This window comes from Panthera onca, chromosome C1, assembly GCF_046562875.1.
Source record: "Panthera onca isolate mPanOnc1 chromosome C1, mPanOnc1 haplotype 2, whole genome shotgun sequence".
Lineage (NCBI taxonomy): Eukaryota > Metazoa > Chordata > Mammalia > Carnivora > Felidae > Panthera > Panthera onca.
In genome coordinates, this window is record NC_138346.1 from 80,194,203 (window position 1) to 80,212,111 (window position 17,909).

General features: G+C 40.7%; 1 long non-coding RNA gene across 1 annotated transcript in view; it reads left to right on the forward strand.

The window, feature by feature from the left end:
- Positions 1-17,909, forward strand: part of LOC144617019 (uncharacterized) — a 344,254-nt gene that overhangs the window by 270,759 nt on the left and 55,586 nt on the right. The window lies entirely within an intron of this gene.

Genomic DNA, 17,909 nt, shown 5'->3' on the forward strand with positions numbered 1-17,909 from the left:
AACAGCAGCACGTTCGCTACTTTTTTTCCCTGTTCCTTTTATCCCTCTGAGAATCTTCAGCCTGAAGGTAATGAAGTGCTTCCTTTATCACTCTGTATCATTGAAATATTTATCTGATTATTTGAATAAAAGATTACTGCAACAATAGTAACTCTCTCCCTGGGTGTACTCAGACTTCAAAAGGGAAAAGGAAGCTTGATGAATAAAATAATACCAAGACCTTTGGCAGTAAGCTTTACAAACAACAAAAATTGCTATGATTAAGTTGTGGCTTGTTTACAGCTTGTAAACTCACGCATGATGCTAAGCATGGGTATGAAACTTAAGCAACACTTGGCCTTTGGAGTAATAATTTAGACAGCAGTAAGTTTGAAGGTTTTTTTTTCTCCCCACACCTTTGAGCATTTCTAAATACATTCCTGCCATCTTGCCGAGTCCCTGAAGGTAATGTGGATTCGTTAAGGCAGTTTTCTCAGGATCCATTTTCCTCCATCCTTGTCATGGGTTTTATTAACTGGTAAGCACAAAGTACATAAAAGCCTAAACGTAAGTGGCTTCTGATTTCCACTTGCCTGGCTGTGTGTTTAGGCTTTTGCAGAGAAACCCTCCCCGAGCACTTCTTGGAGTAAACACAAGAGACAACCTGAGTCCACAAATGAGCCCTTGCCTTCCTTAACTGTCATGGAAGGTCACCCTGAGACTTTGCCATCCTTGCTCGAGGCTCAAAGAGCCATTGGCATATTTCGGCAGCCATGACCGTTGTCTCAGTACCATTGGAACTGATCATCAGCGCCCAGCCGCACAGATCCTGTGAGGTGAGAAGGGCAATCCTGTGTCCCCACTCACTGGGGAGTAAGGACAGGGAAATGGCATTGCAAGGTTGATTTTGCTCTTAATCATTTGCAGGCTTAGTGAGACCGTTCTCTCAGTGGACACACCATCGCTGCCTTCCACAGTGCATACCCCTGGATGGAAATGGAACATGCTCCCATCCAACCAGAAGCATCTGTTATCGTCCACTGTTTAAGTTATTGCAGTTTTAGTTCACTCTGCAATTTCATCTTTCTTTCTGGTGACCTCTCTTTCAGCCTCCCCATTGCTCCCTCTCCATTTCCTCTTTTACAATAATCTCCCTAGGCTGTTATTCAGGTCTCAACACCACCTATGCACAGTTTGTTTATCCCAGAAGCCTTCCTAGCACTCGTGATACTGATGCTGTCAGTAGACACATGGAGAGGGGAGAGTTGTCTTAGTCTCCTGGCCAGAGTTCCCTAAGACCAATTCTATAATAATTGCTTCTCATGTTACTCCAGGGCACAGAAAAAAGATACTTTTTGCCTTCAGAGCTTCTGTGTATCAAAAACAAAAAACAAAAAACAAAAACCCAAAAAGCCAACAAACCAACAAAAAACCAAAAAAAATTTTTTTAATGTTTGTTTTTGAGAGAGAGAGAGACAGAGACAGAGCCAGACAGAGCACGAACAGGGGAGGGGCAGAGAAAGAGGGAGATACAGAATCCAAAGCAGTCTCCAGGCTCTGAGCTGTCAGCACCACTATGCTGACAGCTCAGAGCCCAATGCGAGGCTCTGACTCACTAGCTGTGAGATCACAACCTGAGCTGATGTTAGATGCTTGACTGACTGAGCCACCCAGACACCCCAAGGATGTACATTTTTGGAGTTTTATTTTTTATTATTTTTAATAGACTTTATTTTTTACACCAGTTTTAGGTTCACAAAAATTGAGTGGATGGACTAGAGGTTTTCCATATACCCCATTATCAACATCTCTCTCAACAGTAATGCATGTGTTATAATTGATGAGCCTACATGGACACATCATTATTACCCAAAGTCTATAGTTTACATTAGGTTTCGCTCTTGGTGAACCCAAATTCTATGGGTTTGGACAAATGTATAATGACATGTGTCCACCATTATCATACAGAGTATTTTTATTGACCTAAAAGTCCCTGTGCTATCTTTTTATTGTCTGATCTTTTTATTGTCTCCATAGTTTTGCATTTTGCAGAATGTCATACAGTTGAAATCACATATTTTTTAGCCTTTTTAGACAGACTTTTTTTTCTTTTTTTAATTCTTTTTTAAAATTTACATCTAAATTAATTAGCATATAGTGCAACAATGATTTCAGGAGTAGATTCCTTACTGCCCCTTACCCATTTAATCTATCCCTCCTCCCACAATCCCTCCAGTAACCCTCTGTTTGTTCTCCATATTTATGAGTCTCTTCTGTTTTGTGCCCCTCCCTGTTTTTATATTATTTTTGTTTCCCTTCCCTTATGTTCTTCTGTTTTGTCTCTTAAAGTCCTCATATGAGTGAAGTCATATGATTTTTGTCTTTCTCTGACTGACTACTTTCGCTTAGCATAATACCCTCCAGTTCCATCCACGTAGTTGCAAATGGCAAGATTCCATTCTTTTTGATTGCTGAGTAATACTCCATTATATATATATACCACTTCTTCTTTATCCGTTCATCCATTGGTGGACATTTGGGCTCTTTCCATACGTTGGCTATTGTTGATAGTGCTGCTATAAACATTGGGGTGCATGTGTCCCTTCGAAACAGCACACCTGTATCCCTTGGATAAATGCCTAGTAGTGCAATTCTTGGGTCATAGGGTAGTTCTATTTTTAGTTTTTTGAGAAACCTCCATACTGTTTTCCAGAGTGGCTGCACCAGCTTGAATTCCCACCAACAATGCAAAAGAGATCCTCTTTCTCCGCATCCTCGCCAACATCTGTTGTTGCCTGGGTTGTTAATGTTAGCCATTCTGACAGGTGTAAGGTGGTATCTCATTGTGGTTTTGATTTGTATTTCCCTGATGATGAGTGATGTTGAGCATTTTTTCATGTGTCAGTTGGCCATCTGGATGTCTTCTTTGGAGAAGTGTCTCTTCATGTTTTTTGCCCATTTCTTCACTGGATTATTTGTTTTTTGGGTGTTGACTTTGATAAGTTCTTTGTAGATTTTGGATACTAACCCTTTATCTGATATGTCATTTGCAAATATCTTCTCCCATTCTGTCGGTTGCCGTTTAGTTTTGCTGATTGTTTCCTTCGCTATGCAGAAGCTTTTTTATTTTGATGAGGTCCCAGTAGTTCATTTTTGCTTTTGTTTCTCTTGCCTCTGGAGACATGTTGAGTAAGAAGTTGCTGTGGCCAAGATCAAAGAGGTTTTTGCCTGCTTTCTCCTCAAGGATTTTGATGGCTTCCTGTCTTACATTGAGGTCTTTCATCCATTTTGAGTTTATTTTTGTGTATGGTGTAAGAAAGTGGTCCAGGTTCATTCTTCTGCATGTCACTGTCCAGTTTTCCCAGCACCACTTGCTGAAGAGACTGTCTTTATTCCATTGGATACACTTTCCCACTTTGTCAAAGATTAGTTGGCCATACATTTCTGGGTCCATTTCTGGGTTCTCTATTCTGTTCTATTGATCTGAGTGTCTGTTCTTGTGCCAGTACCATACTGTCTTGATGATTACAGCTTTGTAGTGTAGCTTGAAGTCTGGGATTGTGATGCCTCCAGCTTTGGTTTTCTTTTTCAAGATTGCTTTGGCTATTTGGGGTCTTTTCTGATTCCATACAAATTTTATGATTGTTTGTTCTAGCTCTGAGAATATTGGTGTTATTTTGATAGGGATTGCATTGAATATGTAGATTGCTTTGGGTAGTATCAACATTTTAGCAATATTTGTTCTTCCTATCCAGGAAAGAAATTATTCACCACAACCAAGTGGCATTTATACCTCACATGCAGGGTTGGTTCAATATCTGCAAAACAACTAACGTGATTCATCATATCAATAAAGTAAAGAACAAGAACCATATGATCATCTCAATAGATGCAAAGAAAGCATTTGACAAAATACAGCACCCTTTCTTGATAAAAACCCTCAAGAAAGTAGGGATAGAAGGAGCATACCTCGAGATCATAAAAGCCTATATATGAACGACCCAATGCTAATATAATCCTCAATGGGGAAAAACTGAGAGCTTTCCCTCTAAGGTCAGGAACGAGACAGGGATGTCCACTCTTGCCACTGTTATTCAACATAGTATTGCAAGGCTTAGCCTCTGCAGTCAGACAACACAAAGAAATAAAACACTTCCAAATTGGCCAGGAGGAGGTCAAACTTTCACTCTTCGCAGATGACATGATACCCTATATGGAAAACCCAAAAGATTCCACCAAAAAACTGCTAGAATTGATTCATGAATTCAGCAACTTTGCAGGATATAAAAATCAATGCACAGAAATCGGTTGCATTCCTATACTCCAACAATGAAGCAACAAATAGAAATCAAGGAATCGATCCCATTTACAGTTGCATCAAAACCCGTAAGATACCTAGGAATAAATCTAACCAAAGGGGCTTTTTTTAGTTAGAAAGATGCACTTAAAGTTTCTCCATGTCCTTTCATGCTTTCGTAGCTCATTTCTTTTTAGTGCTGAATAATATTCCATTGTCTGGGTGTGTCAGATTATTTATCCGTCATCTCTCATAAAGGATAGTTGTACTTTTAAATTAATAAGTTATTCTTAATTTGAAGTGCAGTCACAGAAGGTAACTAGGCTTTACAAGGCAGTGTTCTCTGGATCCATGTTTCTCTATCCTTACTGTATTTTCCCAAATAGTATCTCTACTTTTGTTCTTTACCTTCATTGTTCGTGGTTGCACAAGTTTGTTATACAACCAGTGTTGTATGGGGTATTGAGAGAATTAGGTTCAACCCATTTTTAAGTTTTCTTAACTTTTCTTTTTTCCAGGGTTATTGTTAACCATGTTTCTCTGAGATAGAACTTAAAGCAAATACAACAGTAGCATGTAGACATTTCAGTTCCTCTTCTTCTTCTATTTTAGACTCAAGGAAAGGGAGAGAGATGGGGAGGAGAGGGAGGAAGGATGGGGAAGTCGTCATTTGATTCCAGTTCACTTGATACTGGCAAAGAAATGAGTGCCCTCTGAGTAGATGTGACATGTCAGAGTATTGAGGCTGGTGAGAGGGTGAGGACATAGCAGAGCCACTCCTAGAGGGTTCTGTTTTGGAGAGTGGTTTGGGTCTTTGCTACATTTTGGACAGCTGACATGAAGTGTTTCTCATTCAACTGATGATGGTGTTTGTGATGAGACAGTGATGACAGAAGCTGGGATGATGAGTTCTAGCTGCCAGGCATTTACCAGGCTGAGGTTTCTGGACTCCATCGGCTTCATGGAGATATGTCATCTACCTTCTATGGTGTTTTGCATCCTAGTTTGAGGTATAAATATTAACACTAAAGATGTTTTTCATCTGGGTGCAGACTTTCTATTTAAGCTCTAACATTCTTAGCTAATTTTTTTTTTGCCTATTCTAAATTAATTTGGGGGGATTTATATTTTTATAATATATTATTTTGATTAATAAACATGCCTTTTAAAAATTTATTTAATGTTTATCTTTGAGAGAGAGAGAGAGAGAGAGAGAGAGAGAGAGAGAGAGAGAGGAAGAGGGGCAGAGAGTGGGAGACACAGAAAGCAAAGCAGGCTCCAGGCTCTGAGCTGTCTGCACAGATCCTGAGGCGGGGCTTGAACTCATGAACTGTGAGATCATGACCTGAGCCGAAGTCAGATGCTTAACCAACTGAAACACCCAGGCGCCCCAATTAATAAACATATCTTTGATCTTTATAATCTTTAGACACAATAATGTACACTTATATTTATTATTTTCACAGCAGTACTGAACCAGATGTGAAGTCATTAAAAAGCATCTTAGGTCATTAAAGGGAGAGAGGTCTCTTGTGAATGAGCCTTATCCCCAAAACAATTCTACCCCACATTTCGTCCATTTATCCTGCCTCCTTGTCCCCAGCGCAAGTAGGATTTGAGATTTCAGATGTTCTTCTTGATGCTTTGCTGATTAACTATTATATCATGATTCTATGGTGATTATAATAACACTTTCTCAAGTAAAAGCTCATGCATAAACCAGTGGGAGAATAGGGGGGTCCTGATTAGCCAATGGTCCCTTCTGATATGCCAAAATTCACCTTAGATGAACATTTTTACTATGCTCATATTTGTGATTAGTCTTAGTCTTCTTCCAAGGGTAAAACCAACACTGTCTTTGGCTTTTGTTTTTCTGATTATTTTTTTGCAAACTTAAATACTAGCCAGTTTCATAACCAATTTTTTTTTTTTTTTTGCCACATCAGTCCATTAGACCTCTCATTTAATTACCAATCAAATGACCTATGGTACATGAATCCTGGGGTTCTCAAAATTATCTTTTCCATTATGGATATATCAATTACTTTTGAATAAACTATGAGCTTCGACTGCTAGGCCCCAAAAAAGAGATGCTCAGCTCTATTCTTTTAATTTAATAAAGAATTTCTAGAATTGCCTTGCAGAAATTCTATTAAGGATCTTAAACTCACCCCTGACTTGCCACATGGAATTTAACTTCCTCAGTTTAGCTGTCCCATCCACAAAGCTGACTCAAGATATATGAGTTGCTAGCATGGAGGATAAATTTATCATTGTACCCCTCTCTACTTCGACCATCTGAGCTTGGCAACAGAATTAAGGGAAAACAAGCATTTGATGTAGAAAATATTTCCATAATGACAGAATAAATAATTTCAGAATTGGCTTATTAGTATTGGGGGTTTAAATTCATTTATTCATTACACAGAGATTTATTATGGACTTACTATGTGCCAGGTTCTATTCTAGGTACTTGAAATAGAGTGGGATCTCATGGAGTTTACTGCCCAATAAGGGCAGATTATAATAAAATGTAAATAATATGATGTCAGAAGACATGCATAAAAATAAAACAGGGTATGGCTTAGATAGCAGGTAGCTGGGGGTGGCCAGGAATTATTGACTGGCCCTCCAGTCTGATTACAGGAGCATATAACTGCAGTCGTCTGGGAGGAAGTGACCCTGCGTCTGACCACAGCATCAAGGCTTTCCAAATGAAGAGTCCTCACATATCAAGGTCATGAATGGGGTGACTTCATCAGGAATTTGGCAGCTTGGTGAGAAGGGTAGACAATAGAGCATAGAGATAAAAGCCAACCCTTGGATAGACTTGGGTTTGACACCATTGACGAGTTGTGTGACTGAGGTCACCTTATTAAATTTCTCAGTCTCATTTCCTCAACAGTCAAGTGGGAATTATAAAGGAACCAACATTTATTTCATATTTAGAGTGTACCAAGCTCAGGACTAAGTGCTTTACTATGTAATTTTATTTGACAAGCACACTTCTAGCAAAGTACTGTTATTATGTCCACTTGAACCGTGAGCAGGCTGAGGTGTGACCTGAGGTTACCCAGCTGTGGTGACAGACAGTACTGTCGGAGAAGTTACCCTGGGAGCTCTTTGTGGTGTTTGATTTTGTTTTTGTTTTCCCAGCAAGCTGGCTGAGACTAGAAGCTTCTCTTTCCCTAAGTGAGGAGCATTCTTCATAGACTTAATTCCCCACCGGGACCACAAACTCCAGGTACTAGGGAAGTGGGCAGCTGGCATTTCCTGGCACTTCTCTAAACAGATGGCCTTAAGCTCAGATAATTTGGACTTGAACCAACATGTTTATTCCATGTGAGGTCACTCTCATGTTACCTCATAAATCCCTCTCCCAGTGCATGAGAGAGTTGCACTGGTTATCCAATGCCTCTCTGTTTAATGTTGTTAGAATGGAGACTGTGTACCCACAGACTCTTTTGCCTGGAATTTCTGGGTGGCACCAAAGGACATTTCCTAGTAAACCTTTTGTAGGACAATGGCTTTATTTTTCTGGGGAACCAGAAATCAAACTCAGATCCGTGTGGCACCAACGTTCTTAACAGCTGTGTCATAATCTATAACCCCTAGAATCTCTTGTAAGTTAAGTGAGATATAAAGTGAAACACTTAGTTTAGTACCTGACAGAAATTTTCCACAATTTAAAAAATAACTATTACAGTTGATCCTTGAGCAACACAGGTTTGAACTGCATGGGTCCATTTACATGCGGGATTTTTTTTCAATAAATACCGTATTGTAAATGTATTTTCTCTTCCTTATGATTTTCTTAATAAAACTACCTCTTCTCTAGCTTCCTCTATTACAAGAATACAGTATATAATACATATAATGTACAAAATATGTGTTAATTGGCTGTTTATGTTATCAGTAAGGTTTTCAGTCAACAGTAGGCTATTTGTAGTTAAGTTTTGGGGGAGTTGAAGGTTATACATGCATATTCAACAATGCAGGGGGTGGCGCCCTTAACTCCTGCCATTGTTCAAAGATCAACCGTAGCTATTATTATTCTAGCCTCATATTATGACTACAAATTGATACTGCAAGAAGTTGTTTTGTTTTAATACAAATTAAACATGTTAATAGGATTCTGAGGAAACTGCCATCTTTTCTGTGCCCTGTTTTTGGTATTTCCAGGATGGCTAAAGGAAGAAAGAGAGCAGTTTTCCATCAGGTTAATTACCTGGTGAACTTGTGCAGGACGACTGGGAAAGGAATGCTGCATTGCTTATAAATTAAACTATTATATTCATTGTGATCCCGTTGATGGGACTGTTGCCTTAGCAGACTTCCTCTGCATAAAGGATGAGGACAGGATTGTGTGGCAGGCGATAGGAGAGAAAAAGTGGTACAGGTCAAGTGAAGTCTTGGGATACCTGGAGATGCTTCTGTTTGCTTAAGCTGGCATTGCCAGGGGGACTCCCATCTGGGAGCCAGACACAAGGGCACATGGCTCCTGTTCAGTACAGTGGCTTGGCCAGCTGTGCACATTGGAGGCAGAGGCAAGCAAGAAAGGAGAAAACAAGATAGGCATTGTGCAGAGCCGTTTCCAATCAAAGAACAGTTTTCATGGGGGTCAGCGCTGCTGAGTGAGCGAGTGAACAGTGAAATATTTTAGCCACATGGAAGCAAGCTTTTTAGAGAAGGGTGGGCAGATGGATCTTTTCTCAGATTGTACCTTCAGTCACAGGAGGCATAAAATAAACTGACCTAATAAAAACTATGACATTGCATAACAGTGTGAATGTAATTGAGTCGTACACTCAAAAATGGTTTAAATGGGTGAGCCTGGGTGTCTAGGTGGGTTAAACATCTGACTCTTTGATTTGGGCTCAGGTCAGGATCTCACTGTTGTGGGATCAAGCCCTGCATCAGCTCTGCACTGGGCATGGAGCCTGCTTGAGATTCTCTTTCTCCCTCTCCCTCAGCCTCTCCCCACAATGCATGTGCTCTCTCTCTCTCTCTCTCTCTCTCTCTCAAAAAAAGGTTTAAGTGGCAAATTTTATGTTGCATATATTTTTTACATTAAATTAATTCATAAATTAAAAAAATTAATAACATAATGAACCAAAAGCTATCGAGTTACAGACACTTAGGGGCAATAGCATACTGTGTGAATTAGATATCCGTAAAGCTCTTCAAAAAAAGCTATGGAGAGCACTCTTCTCCTGCAGTTATAAGTTCATTTTACTTTAGTTTTCCAAAGGGTTTGTCACACAGGCTACTCAGTAAACACCAAGACTTTGATATAACAGGAACCACGTAAATCTCAAGGTGGTAGGTGCCTATGCGAACACAGATGAGACACTTTATTTCTAGCATTTTGGACAATGCAATCATTTGAAGGAGAAAAATAATTGACTGAAATACAGGGCTTATGTATTTATTATGAGACTCTCCTTTTTTTATTCCTCAATAGCCGAGTACTGTGTGTTACTCTGTTCTCGGCCTAACAAAGCTGTGCTTGTAAAAATCTCATCAATACAGGATCTGACAGGATCAGACAATAGACTTTTGCTAATTAATATTTAATGGGCCTATGGATTTTTCCTCAGCAGCTGGAGTGCTAAATAATAGTCAATTAGCAAATGTGTTAATTAACTCTAATTACATAGCACATGAGCTTCTCCAAGGATTTTTCCTTTACAGATTTACACATGAATGTTCCACCACTCTTCTTCAACACACCAGGCAGCTAATTAATTGATAAGTAATAATTCTTTCTTCTCTCTAAAACATGTATTTAAAAATAAAACCCAGCTTAATGCTTGATGACTTTTAGAAGTGACATTTAAGTGTGTAAGATGAATCTGATGTCTGCTTTTTAAGTAGGCTTCTCTTAATCACTAGGAAGTTTTTCATTCGTGTGTGAATGAGGAAGAGGGGGAGAGCATTTTGAGTTTCGTGTATATGTGCATATGGTGTGCATGAGAGAAAGAGAGGGGAAGGAAGAAAGATGAAAGGAGGGGAGGAGGGAAGGGAGAGAAGGAGCAAGGCAGTGAGGGAGAACAGAGGGAATAGAAAGAGAAAGGGGTAGGGAAGGAGCAAGAGGGGAAGAGAAGGAAGGAGAGAAAGAGAGGGAGCACGGGGAGAGAAAGGAAGAAGGAAGAAAGGAAGAAAAATGAACTGAAAAATATAAAGGAGGCAGGTCCTTTATGAGGAGTCAGGATATGCCTCGTTTGACTTGCAGTATGCAAAATTGTGAAGTCCGGGAGCAAGGGTAATCAATATGTACCATGCAATTAACAGTAATCTTCTGAGCTTCGTGTGCCAGTTAAAGAAAAGGCTTCTGAACATTGTATAGTGTCTGCCACTGGGGATAGAGAATGCTCTGAGGAGAGGCATTAGCATAGCAGCTTTGCACATGGTCTGGCATGAGTTGAGAGATCAAAGGCGGGGGATGGCAGCAGCCTTCTCTGGGGGAGCCCGCAGCTCTGCCACCATTTCGGTGCCGGAGGACATGGCTGCTGCTCGTGGCTGCTGCTCAAGGCATTCGTAGGGAAACCCTCGAAGGGGACTCTGAGGGAAGAAAGTTGTTTTTTTTCAAATAAGAGAATGGTCATGGAATCTAGTTCAAACGTGCTACTCATTTGAAGAACTGTGTGTCACGAAGCCTGCGTTAACTCTCAGTTCACTGCTGTGAGCCTGTGCTAAGACCCTTAAATGTTGGTTAGCTGTAAAGAATGTTTAGGGGAAAAAATGTTAACATTGATTCTTCAAGTTGGACCTGTTTGATCATTTCAGTAAGGCTCAGAGGGGCCGCCAGCTTCGAGCAAGGATACCCTGCCTTCTTCCTCTCTCATGGCATCAGTTACCAAGTTCTCACTGAGAACAATAAAGAAACAGAGAACAATGCAGTCTCGTGAAAGTGCACACTGAAAAATGCCAAGCTTTGCTTACCTGTTTACTGTACTGAGAGACAGTGATGTTCATCATTTTCTTGGCTTGCAGGAAGTGGTGCCTTAGAAGCATGTGTGTGCTTGTGAGTTACCAACACTCTGAATATCTAGCAAATAGTATATTTGGTTCTCATGGTCCAGGACCCTGTCTCCTGTGTTCTGTTGTGTTTTGGGCACCTGGTTGAGAGCCATGTTTGGAGAGGACCTATCGGGAGGCCTTGAGGCCATGGAGGGCAGTGGTGTTCAAGACAAGGCTGGAAACCTATCTGGGAGAATCCGGCAACATAAAAAATGCAAGTCTGGGGACAGCAGGCATGAAGCTGCAGGCCTCTTGTATCGGAAAACTCACTGCCTGCCTCTCATCCCCTTGGCTTTCCTCTTTCTTCCAGCAGTTGCTTCAGCCTGGCTGCAGTGGGTGTGACTTGGGGGCTCCTGGCCTCCGCCGTATCACTAGTCAGCTCACGTTCTGTTCAGGGGGACCTCCGTGGGGGCCCAGGCAGCCTGCACAAACCTGGCAGTGTGCAGCAGTTTACAGCTCTGGAGCACCCCCTTCGGTCTTTGAGTCCTCTCTGGAACGGGGACTTGGCCTTCCTGACTTATTACCAGCTTGGCACCATGACCTTGCACTGGCTTTCCCACCTTCCCGGCTTCACCTCCCCCAAGCCCCAGCTCCCATCCTTGGGATCACTACCTGCACTCAAGCTCTTGTCTCAGGCTGGGCTTTGTGGGGAACCTAGGCTGTGACAGTTCCATTCTAGAAGTCGCGTTGAAGCAATGACTGAAAACACAGAAGTGAGGACTCAGGGAACGTGTTCTCCAGACTGCAAGGAAATGGCAGGGAGATAAAAACCAGCCAGGTAGTGCATGTTTTGAAGCTAGTACCCTGGGCCTGAAGGAAAAAGGAATGTAGACTTCTAGGGCGGTCTTTTAGGGTCCTTTCAATCTCTGAACTAGAAACCTTGCAGCGGCTGTGTGGGTGGGAACAAAGCCTGTGTCAGGAAAATCCCTTAGAGACATTATTTAGTCTATCCACCTGGCAGAGTCTTCCCATTGCCAAAGAAAAGGGAAGTACAGTGTTTACTCTTGTAGCTTGGACTTGAATGGGATAAATGCTTGGAGCAAAAGATGACTTCTAAAAGTGAGGAAACTTAAAAATGAGAGATCACCTTTCACTTTCTTCTTGTTTTCTCTGCCACAAGTATAAATCCTACCCTAGTGGCATTGCAAAGGGGATTTGGCTGTTATTTCAGTTATCAAATAACTGTAGAGTCCTGAATTAGTTCTCTGTTTCTGCTGTAACAAATCACCGCAAACATTGTGGATTAAAACAACAGTTTTATCTCACAGTTCTGTAGGTCAGAGGTCTGATGGGTGTTACTAGGCTAAAGTCAGGGTTTCAGCAGAGCTGAAAAAAGCTCTAAGGAGAATTGTTTTCTTGCCTTTTCCAGCTTCTAGGGGGTTCCTACATTTTTTTTTTTTTTTTTTTTTTTTTGCTTGGGTGTTCTTTCTTTTATCCTTAAAGTTAGCACTGACGGCTGAGTCCTTCTCACATCACATTATTCTGGCCTCTTCTGCCCCCCTCTCCTATTTTTAAGGACTCTGTAATTACATTGGCCCACTAGTATAACTGAGAATAATCTCCCTATCTTAAGATCAACTGATTAGCAACCTTAATTCCTATTTGCTGTGTAACAGAACACATTCGCAAGTTCTAGGGATTAGGATGTGGACATTTTTGGAGTCTCCATTATACTGCTTACCCTAAGCCCTTTCTGAAACCTAACTTACAGACTGAAAATTTTCTCTAGATAGGAAGTCCCCAAACTGGCATTGGGGTCTGACTTCTTCAAGGTTCAACTCAAATATCTTCCATTTAAATCCTACCTTGAATCCATACAGGTAGAAACAATCCTTCCCTTTATACTGCTTCTACAATATTTTGTATATGCCTTTGACATAGCACTTAGACGCATATACAGACAATTAATATACTGTAAATTGTTCTCTCCTTTCTTAATAGACTAAGATAAGGGAGTTGTCATAATTATGTTTACAGCCCTAGCTCACAGGTGAAGAAATGAAGGATGGTCAACATCCACAACTATTCCCTGAACTGAATGATAGTGGGAACTGAAGGAAAGTCCTTGTAATGCATCTGCCGCTTTAACAGTTATTAAGTGGAGCACATGGTACTGTATGCTGAGCCATAGTTCAAAAAGAGACCACAGAGAGAATGAAATAGAGAAGTTTGTTACTCACAGGTCCTGGAGGAAGTCCCCAGCACGCACACAGGGGGAGCACATGGGAAGGTGGGGGGCACACAGGAGGTCAAGGTGAAGTGCAGATGGGGAGATTAATAAGACTTGAGTCACATCCCTTTATTAGCGTCTATGGATGGAGTCTTTGGGATTCCTGGATTAAGAATGGATTGGTCAGCTCAGATTAAAAGAGTAGGACTTGATAAGCCCCATGGCGATCTAATCTAAGGTATGCATGAGGAGAAGGTGCTGGGTGGTGGGGACTCTTGATCACAAGGGCTGTTGGGGAAGTTATCCCAGGGACTTATACTTGTTTATAACTCTGTGGGCTCTTGCCCTAGGGCCTGTGCTTGTATGAGGGGCTGGTGTCAGTTTAAGGTCCATGCAGACCGCTGAACCAAACAGCATGGATGCCAAGGCAGCTATACCATGGAGTAGCTTAGCTAAATTCTCGGCAGACCCACATCCCAGACCTAAAGCTTCTTTATGGGAGGAACTGCATTTTCTCACCTTCATATGTATTTACACACAGAGACTAATGCCTTTTGCCACTTGCTCATGGTGGAATATAAGGACATTTATTTAATCTTTTAGGCTTCCTATTTCTTACCTGTAAATTGAAGATGTTATTTCTCAAGATGTCTTTTAGGGTTCCTGGCAGCTCTAACATTCAGTGACTTAATTAAATATTGAGCCTGATAGAAATGAACTAAATTTCAATCTGGTTAAAAATACTGAATTTATATCTTACGTTGACATATGAGAGTTTCCTACAAACAACTCCTGGGACTAAATTTATCCTCATTTAGTTGAGGATGATAATCATGGAGTCATAGAAGGGCCGTATATACTTAAGTGAACTTACTGGCAGCCAGCCTTCTTATTCCTGGCTTAAGCTCTTCCTCCCAATCAACTTGTGCAAGTGAGCAGCTGATGTAGAGGAAAGAAGTGCTTGGTGTGAGTGTGACATCTCATCAAAGGCTTCACAGAGGTGGGGAAGTCTACCTGCTTAGAGAGAAGAAAGGAAATACATGGATGGGCAGAGGAGAGGTTGGAGATGTTCCATGAGATTATGACAAGAGTTTCTCCTTCTTTCTTGCTTCACCTAAACAAAAGAGCATTGTGGTTGCGATAGCTTTCCTGGTAAGCCTTTTTAGTGACCGGATTCCAAGAACTTCAATGTATATAGGCTATAGTTGATGATACTCTTTCTACCTCTATTACTGAGATGGGGAAGAGAAGAAGGGATAAGACAGTCCATCTAAAACCTCAAAAGAAAACTGTACATGAGAGAACACATGTTTTAGTAAGAGTACTGTCACTGAGATTGTAGATCCCATTATAGAAAAGTTAAGACCCTGTCACACACAAGGATTTCATTGCTGTTTGCACCTGTGTCACATGCAGACATGCATCATCATATAACTGGCATTATTTGAAGTCATCCTTATTGTATTTAAGAGAGCAAGGATAGAGATGAGGGCAAGTCTCATAAAGTTTCATAATCAGGCTCAATTAAAACTAGAGAAATGTAGGAGTTTGGGGCAGCAGAAATGCATAGTGAACAGATCGAGAAATGGATTTCTCCCAGGTTGTACATTCTTTCTGATCACATTCTGAGGGGTATAACCTCGGACTAAAATAAATGGAGTAAGTAGCTTCTGTAAAATGTGTTTTTAGGATTACCAAAATGTCCAGTTTATGGTCTTAGTATAAAAACTCCTACCTTTTAGGCTATGTCATTAAAACACATTGTAAGCTGAAATTTGAAAAAAAAAGAAAACCAAGACTTGTTTTAATACAAACATATTCTTTTTTTAAAATTTTGTTTAATGTTTATTTATATTTGAGAGAGAGACAGAGCATGAGCAGAGAATCCTAAGCAGGCTCCAGGCTCTGAGCTATCAGCACAGAGCTGGACATGGGGCTCGAACTCACAAACCGTGAGATCATGACTGGAGCTGAAGTCGGATGCTCAATCGACTGAGCCATCCAGGAGCCCTAATACAAATATTCTTAAGGAAGAGTCTATATAAAATAAATAAGATTAATTGGTTTATTTTTAATAAATATTACATGTCATTTACTATGTGTTAGGGACTGTTCTAAATGCTTTATAATATTGTTATTTAATTAGGTTTATTACCTATATTAACTCTAAGAGAATAATTTACAGAGATAAGAAAAAATTTATCATGGGCATTAGGAAATAAGGGAGAAGTTCTGGGTGGGTCACTGAAAAAAGAAGAACCAAAATGAAGGAGATGGGGGAAATCAGGATGAGGAAAGATACCTAAAACACGTTTCTGTTTGCATTTCCATGTGCCAGGTCCCTCTGGTTCTCTCAAGGCTGTAACCTCCAGGATGAAATGGAGAAGAAGCCATGCAAACTGTTTGAAATGGCAAAAGGAAACTAAAATGCATCTCCCTAAATCCCCAGTTGTCTTTCAAGCACTACCAAAAGATGAGGCTGGGTACAGTGTCCTAACTTAGCACTAGCAAAACATCCAAATCCAGAGTGAGCTGTAAAACAGCAGAATGCCTAATGCATTCACCAAAGTCATTACTAAAAATAATTAAATGGATTATTGGTCTCAGGGATTTCAAAAGAGAGGAAGACGCATGCCAGAGCCATCCATACATTTCCCAGAGGAAGGACAAAAAACTATGAATAAAATTAGGGCCACGCTACAATAGGTGATCAAGCAATTAGCATACATGAAAAGAACACAATTATGAGCCACAGAGAGGCAACAGCACAATTTATTTTCCACAATTGATTTCTTAGATTCCACATTTCAATAATATTGATATGTACTTTCATAACTGTAAAATATAAGATGTCCAAAACTCTCTTCTCAATTCAATTATTGAGGAAATCATCATTGTATTCACTAGCAACTACTATGGTGACAGTTTTTGAACATATCATGGGGAAACAAAATTATTTTTAACTGTTTGGTAGTTTATAGATTTCAGGACAATGGGTGAGGTTTAGATATGAATCAATAAAAACAGAATTATCTTCTGACAGTTCAGCAGGGTACTGAGGACAGATATCAGGCTGCAGGACGTGAGTAAATTGTTTAGTGTCTCTGGTCCTTCATTTTCTCAGCTATAAAATGAGATTTTTTTTAGATTAGATAAGAACAGTGATAACATCTTCTACACAGAGCCCAACGCAGGGTTCAAACTCATGAACTGAGCCGAAGTTGGATGCTTAACTGACTGAGCCACCCAGGCACCCCCCCCAGAAATGTCATTATTTTCATTATTTTTTTAACGTTTATTTATTTTTGAGAGATCATGAGCGGGAGAGGGGCAGAGAGAGACACACACACACACAGAATCCGAAGCAGGCTTCATGCTTCCAGCTGTCAGCACAGAGCCTGACGTGGGGCTTGAACCCACGAACTGTGAGATCATGACCTGAGCCGAAGTTGGACGCTTAACCGACTGAGCCACCCAGGCGCCCCTAGAAATATCATTCTTAATAACTATACCCAAGTGACTGTTCCAAGAGAACCATGGATGAAACTGAGAAGTGTTCATTCAAGGGTTTTATGTAACTGTTTGGTCAAAGCAATTTGGTCAGTTATCTGTAAATTGCACAGATATGTTCATCTTGGAGAGGAAATGCCAATTCTACTCACATGGTGTCCTCTTTTTAATTTTTTTTTTTAAATTTTAGAGAGAGAGAGTGTAATCAGGAGACAGAGAGGGGCTGAGGGAGAGAGAGAATCTCAAGCAGGCTCTGCGCTCAGCACAGAGCCTGACATGCGTCTCAATGCCAGGACTCTGGGATCATGACCTGAGCTGAAATCAAGAGTCAACTGACTGAGCCACTCAGGTGCCCCTCACATAATTTTCTTTCAAAATAAACATTTCCATAGTAGCAATAATAGTAAAAATTAGCAATATCTTGTTTTTATTGTGCATCAGGCATTTAGCTTTACTAATTTAATCCTCAGAGGAGGAACTATTTTGTTGTGTCCATTTTAGAGAAGATACTACAGGTTGTGGGAGAATGTGGATGATAAAATTGAGAGTAATTTCTTAAAATTTTTTGTTAATGTTTATTTCTGAGAGAGAGAGAGAGAGAGAGAGAGAGAGAGAGAGTATAAGCAGGGGAGGGACAGAGAGAGAGGGAGACACAGAATCCAAAGCAGGCTCCAGGCTCTGAGCTGTCAGCACAGAGCCTGATGTGGGGCTCAAACTCACAGACCGTGAGATCGTGACCTGAGCTGAAGTTGGACGCCCAACCGACTGAGCCACCCAGGTGCCCTGAGAGTAATTTCTACTCAAGGGCACACAGCAGGGAGTTCTGGAGTCCATGTGCTCATCCCCACTCCCCTCCCCTACTTACCTTCCTTCCCTTATTCTCTCTCACTCTCTCTCTCTCTTTTTTTCTCTCACTTCCATCTGTAGGAG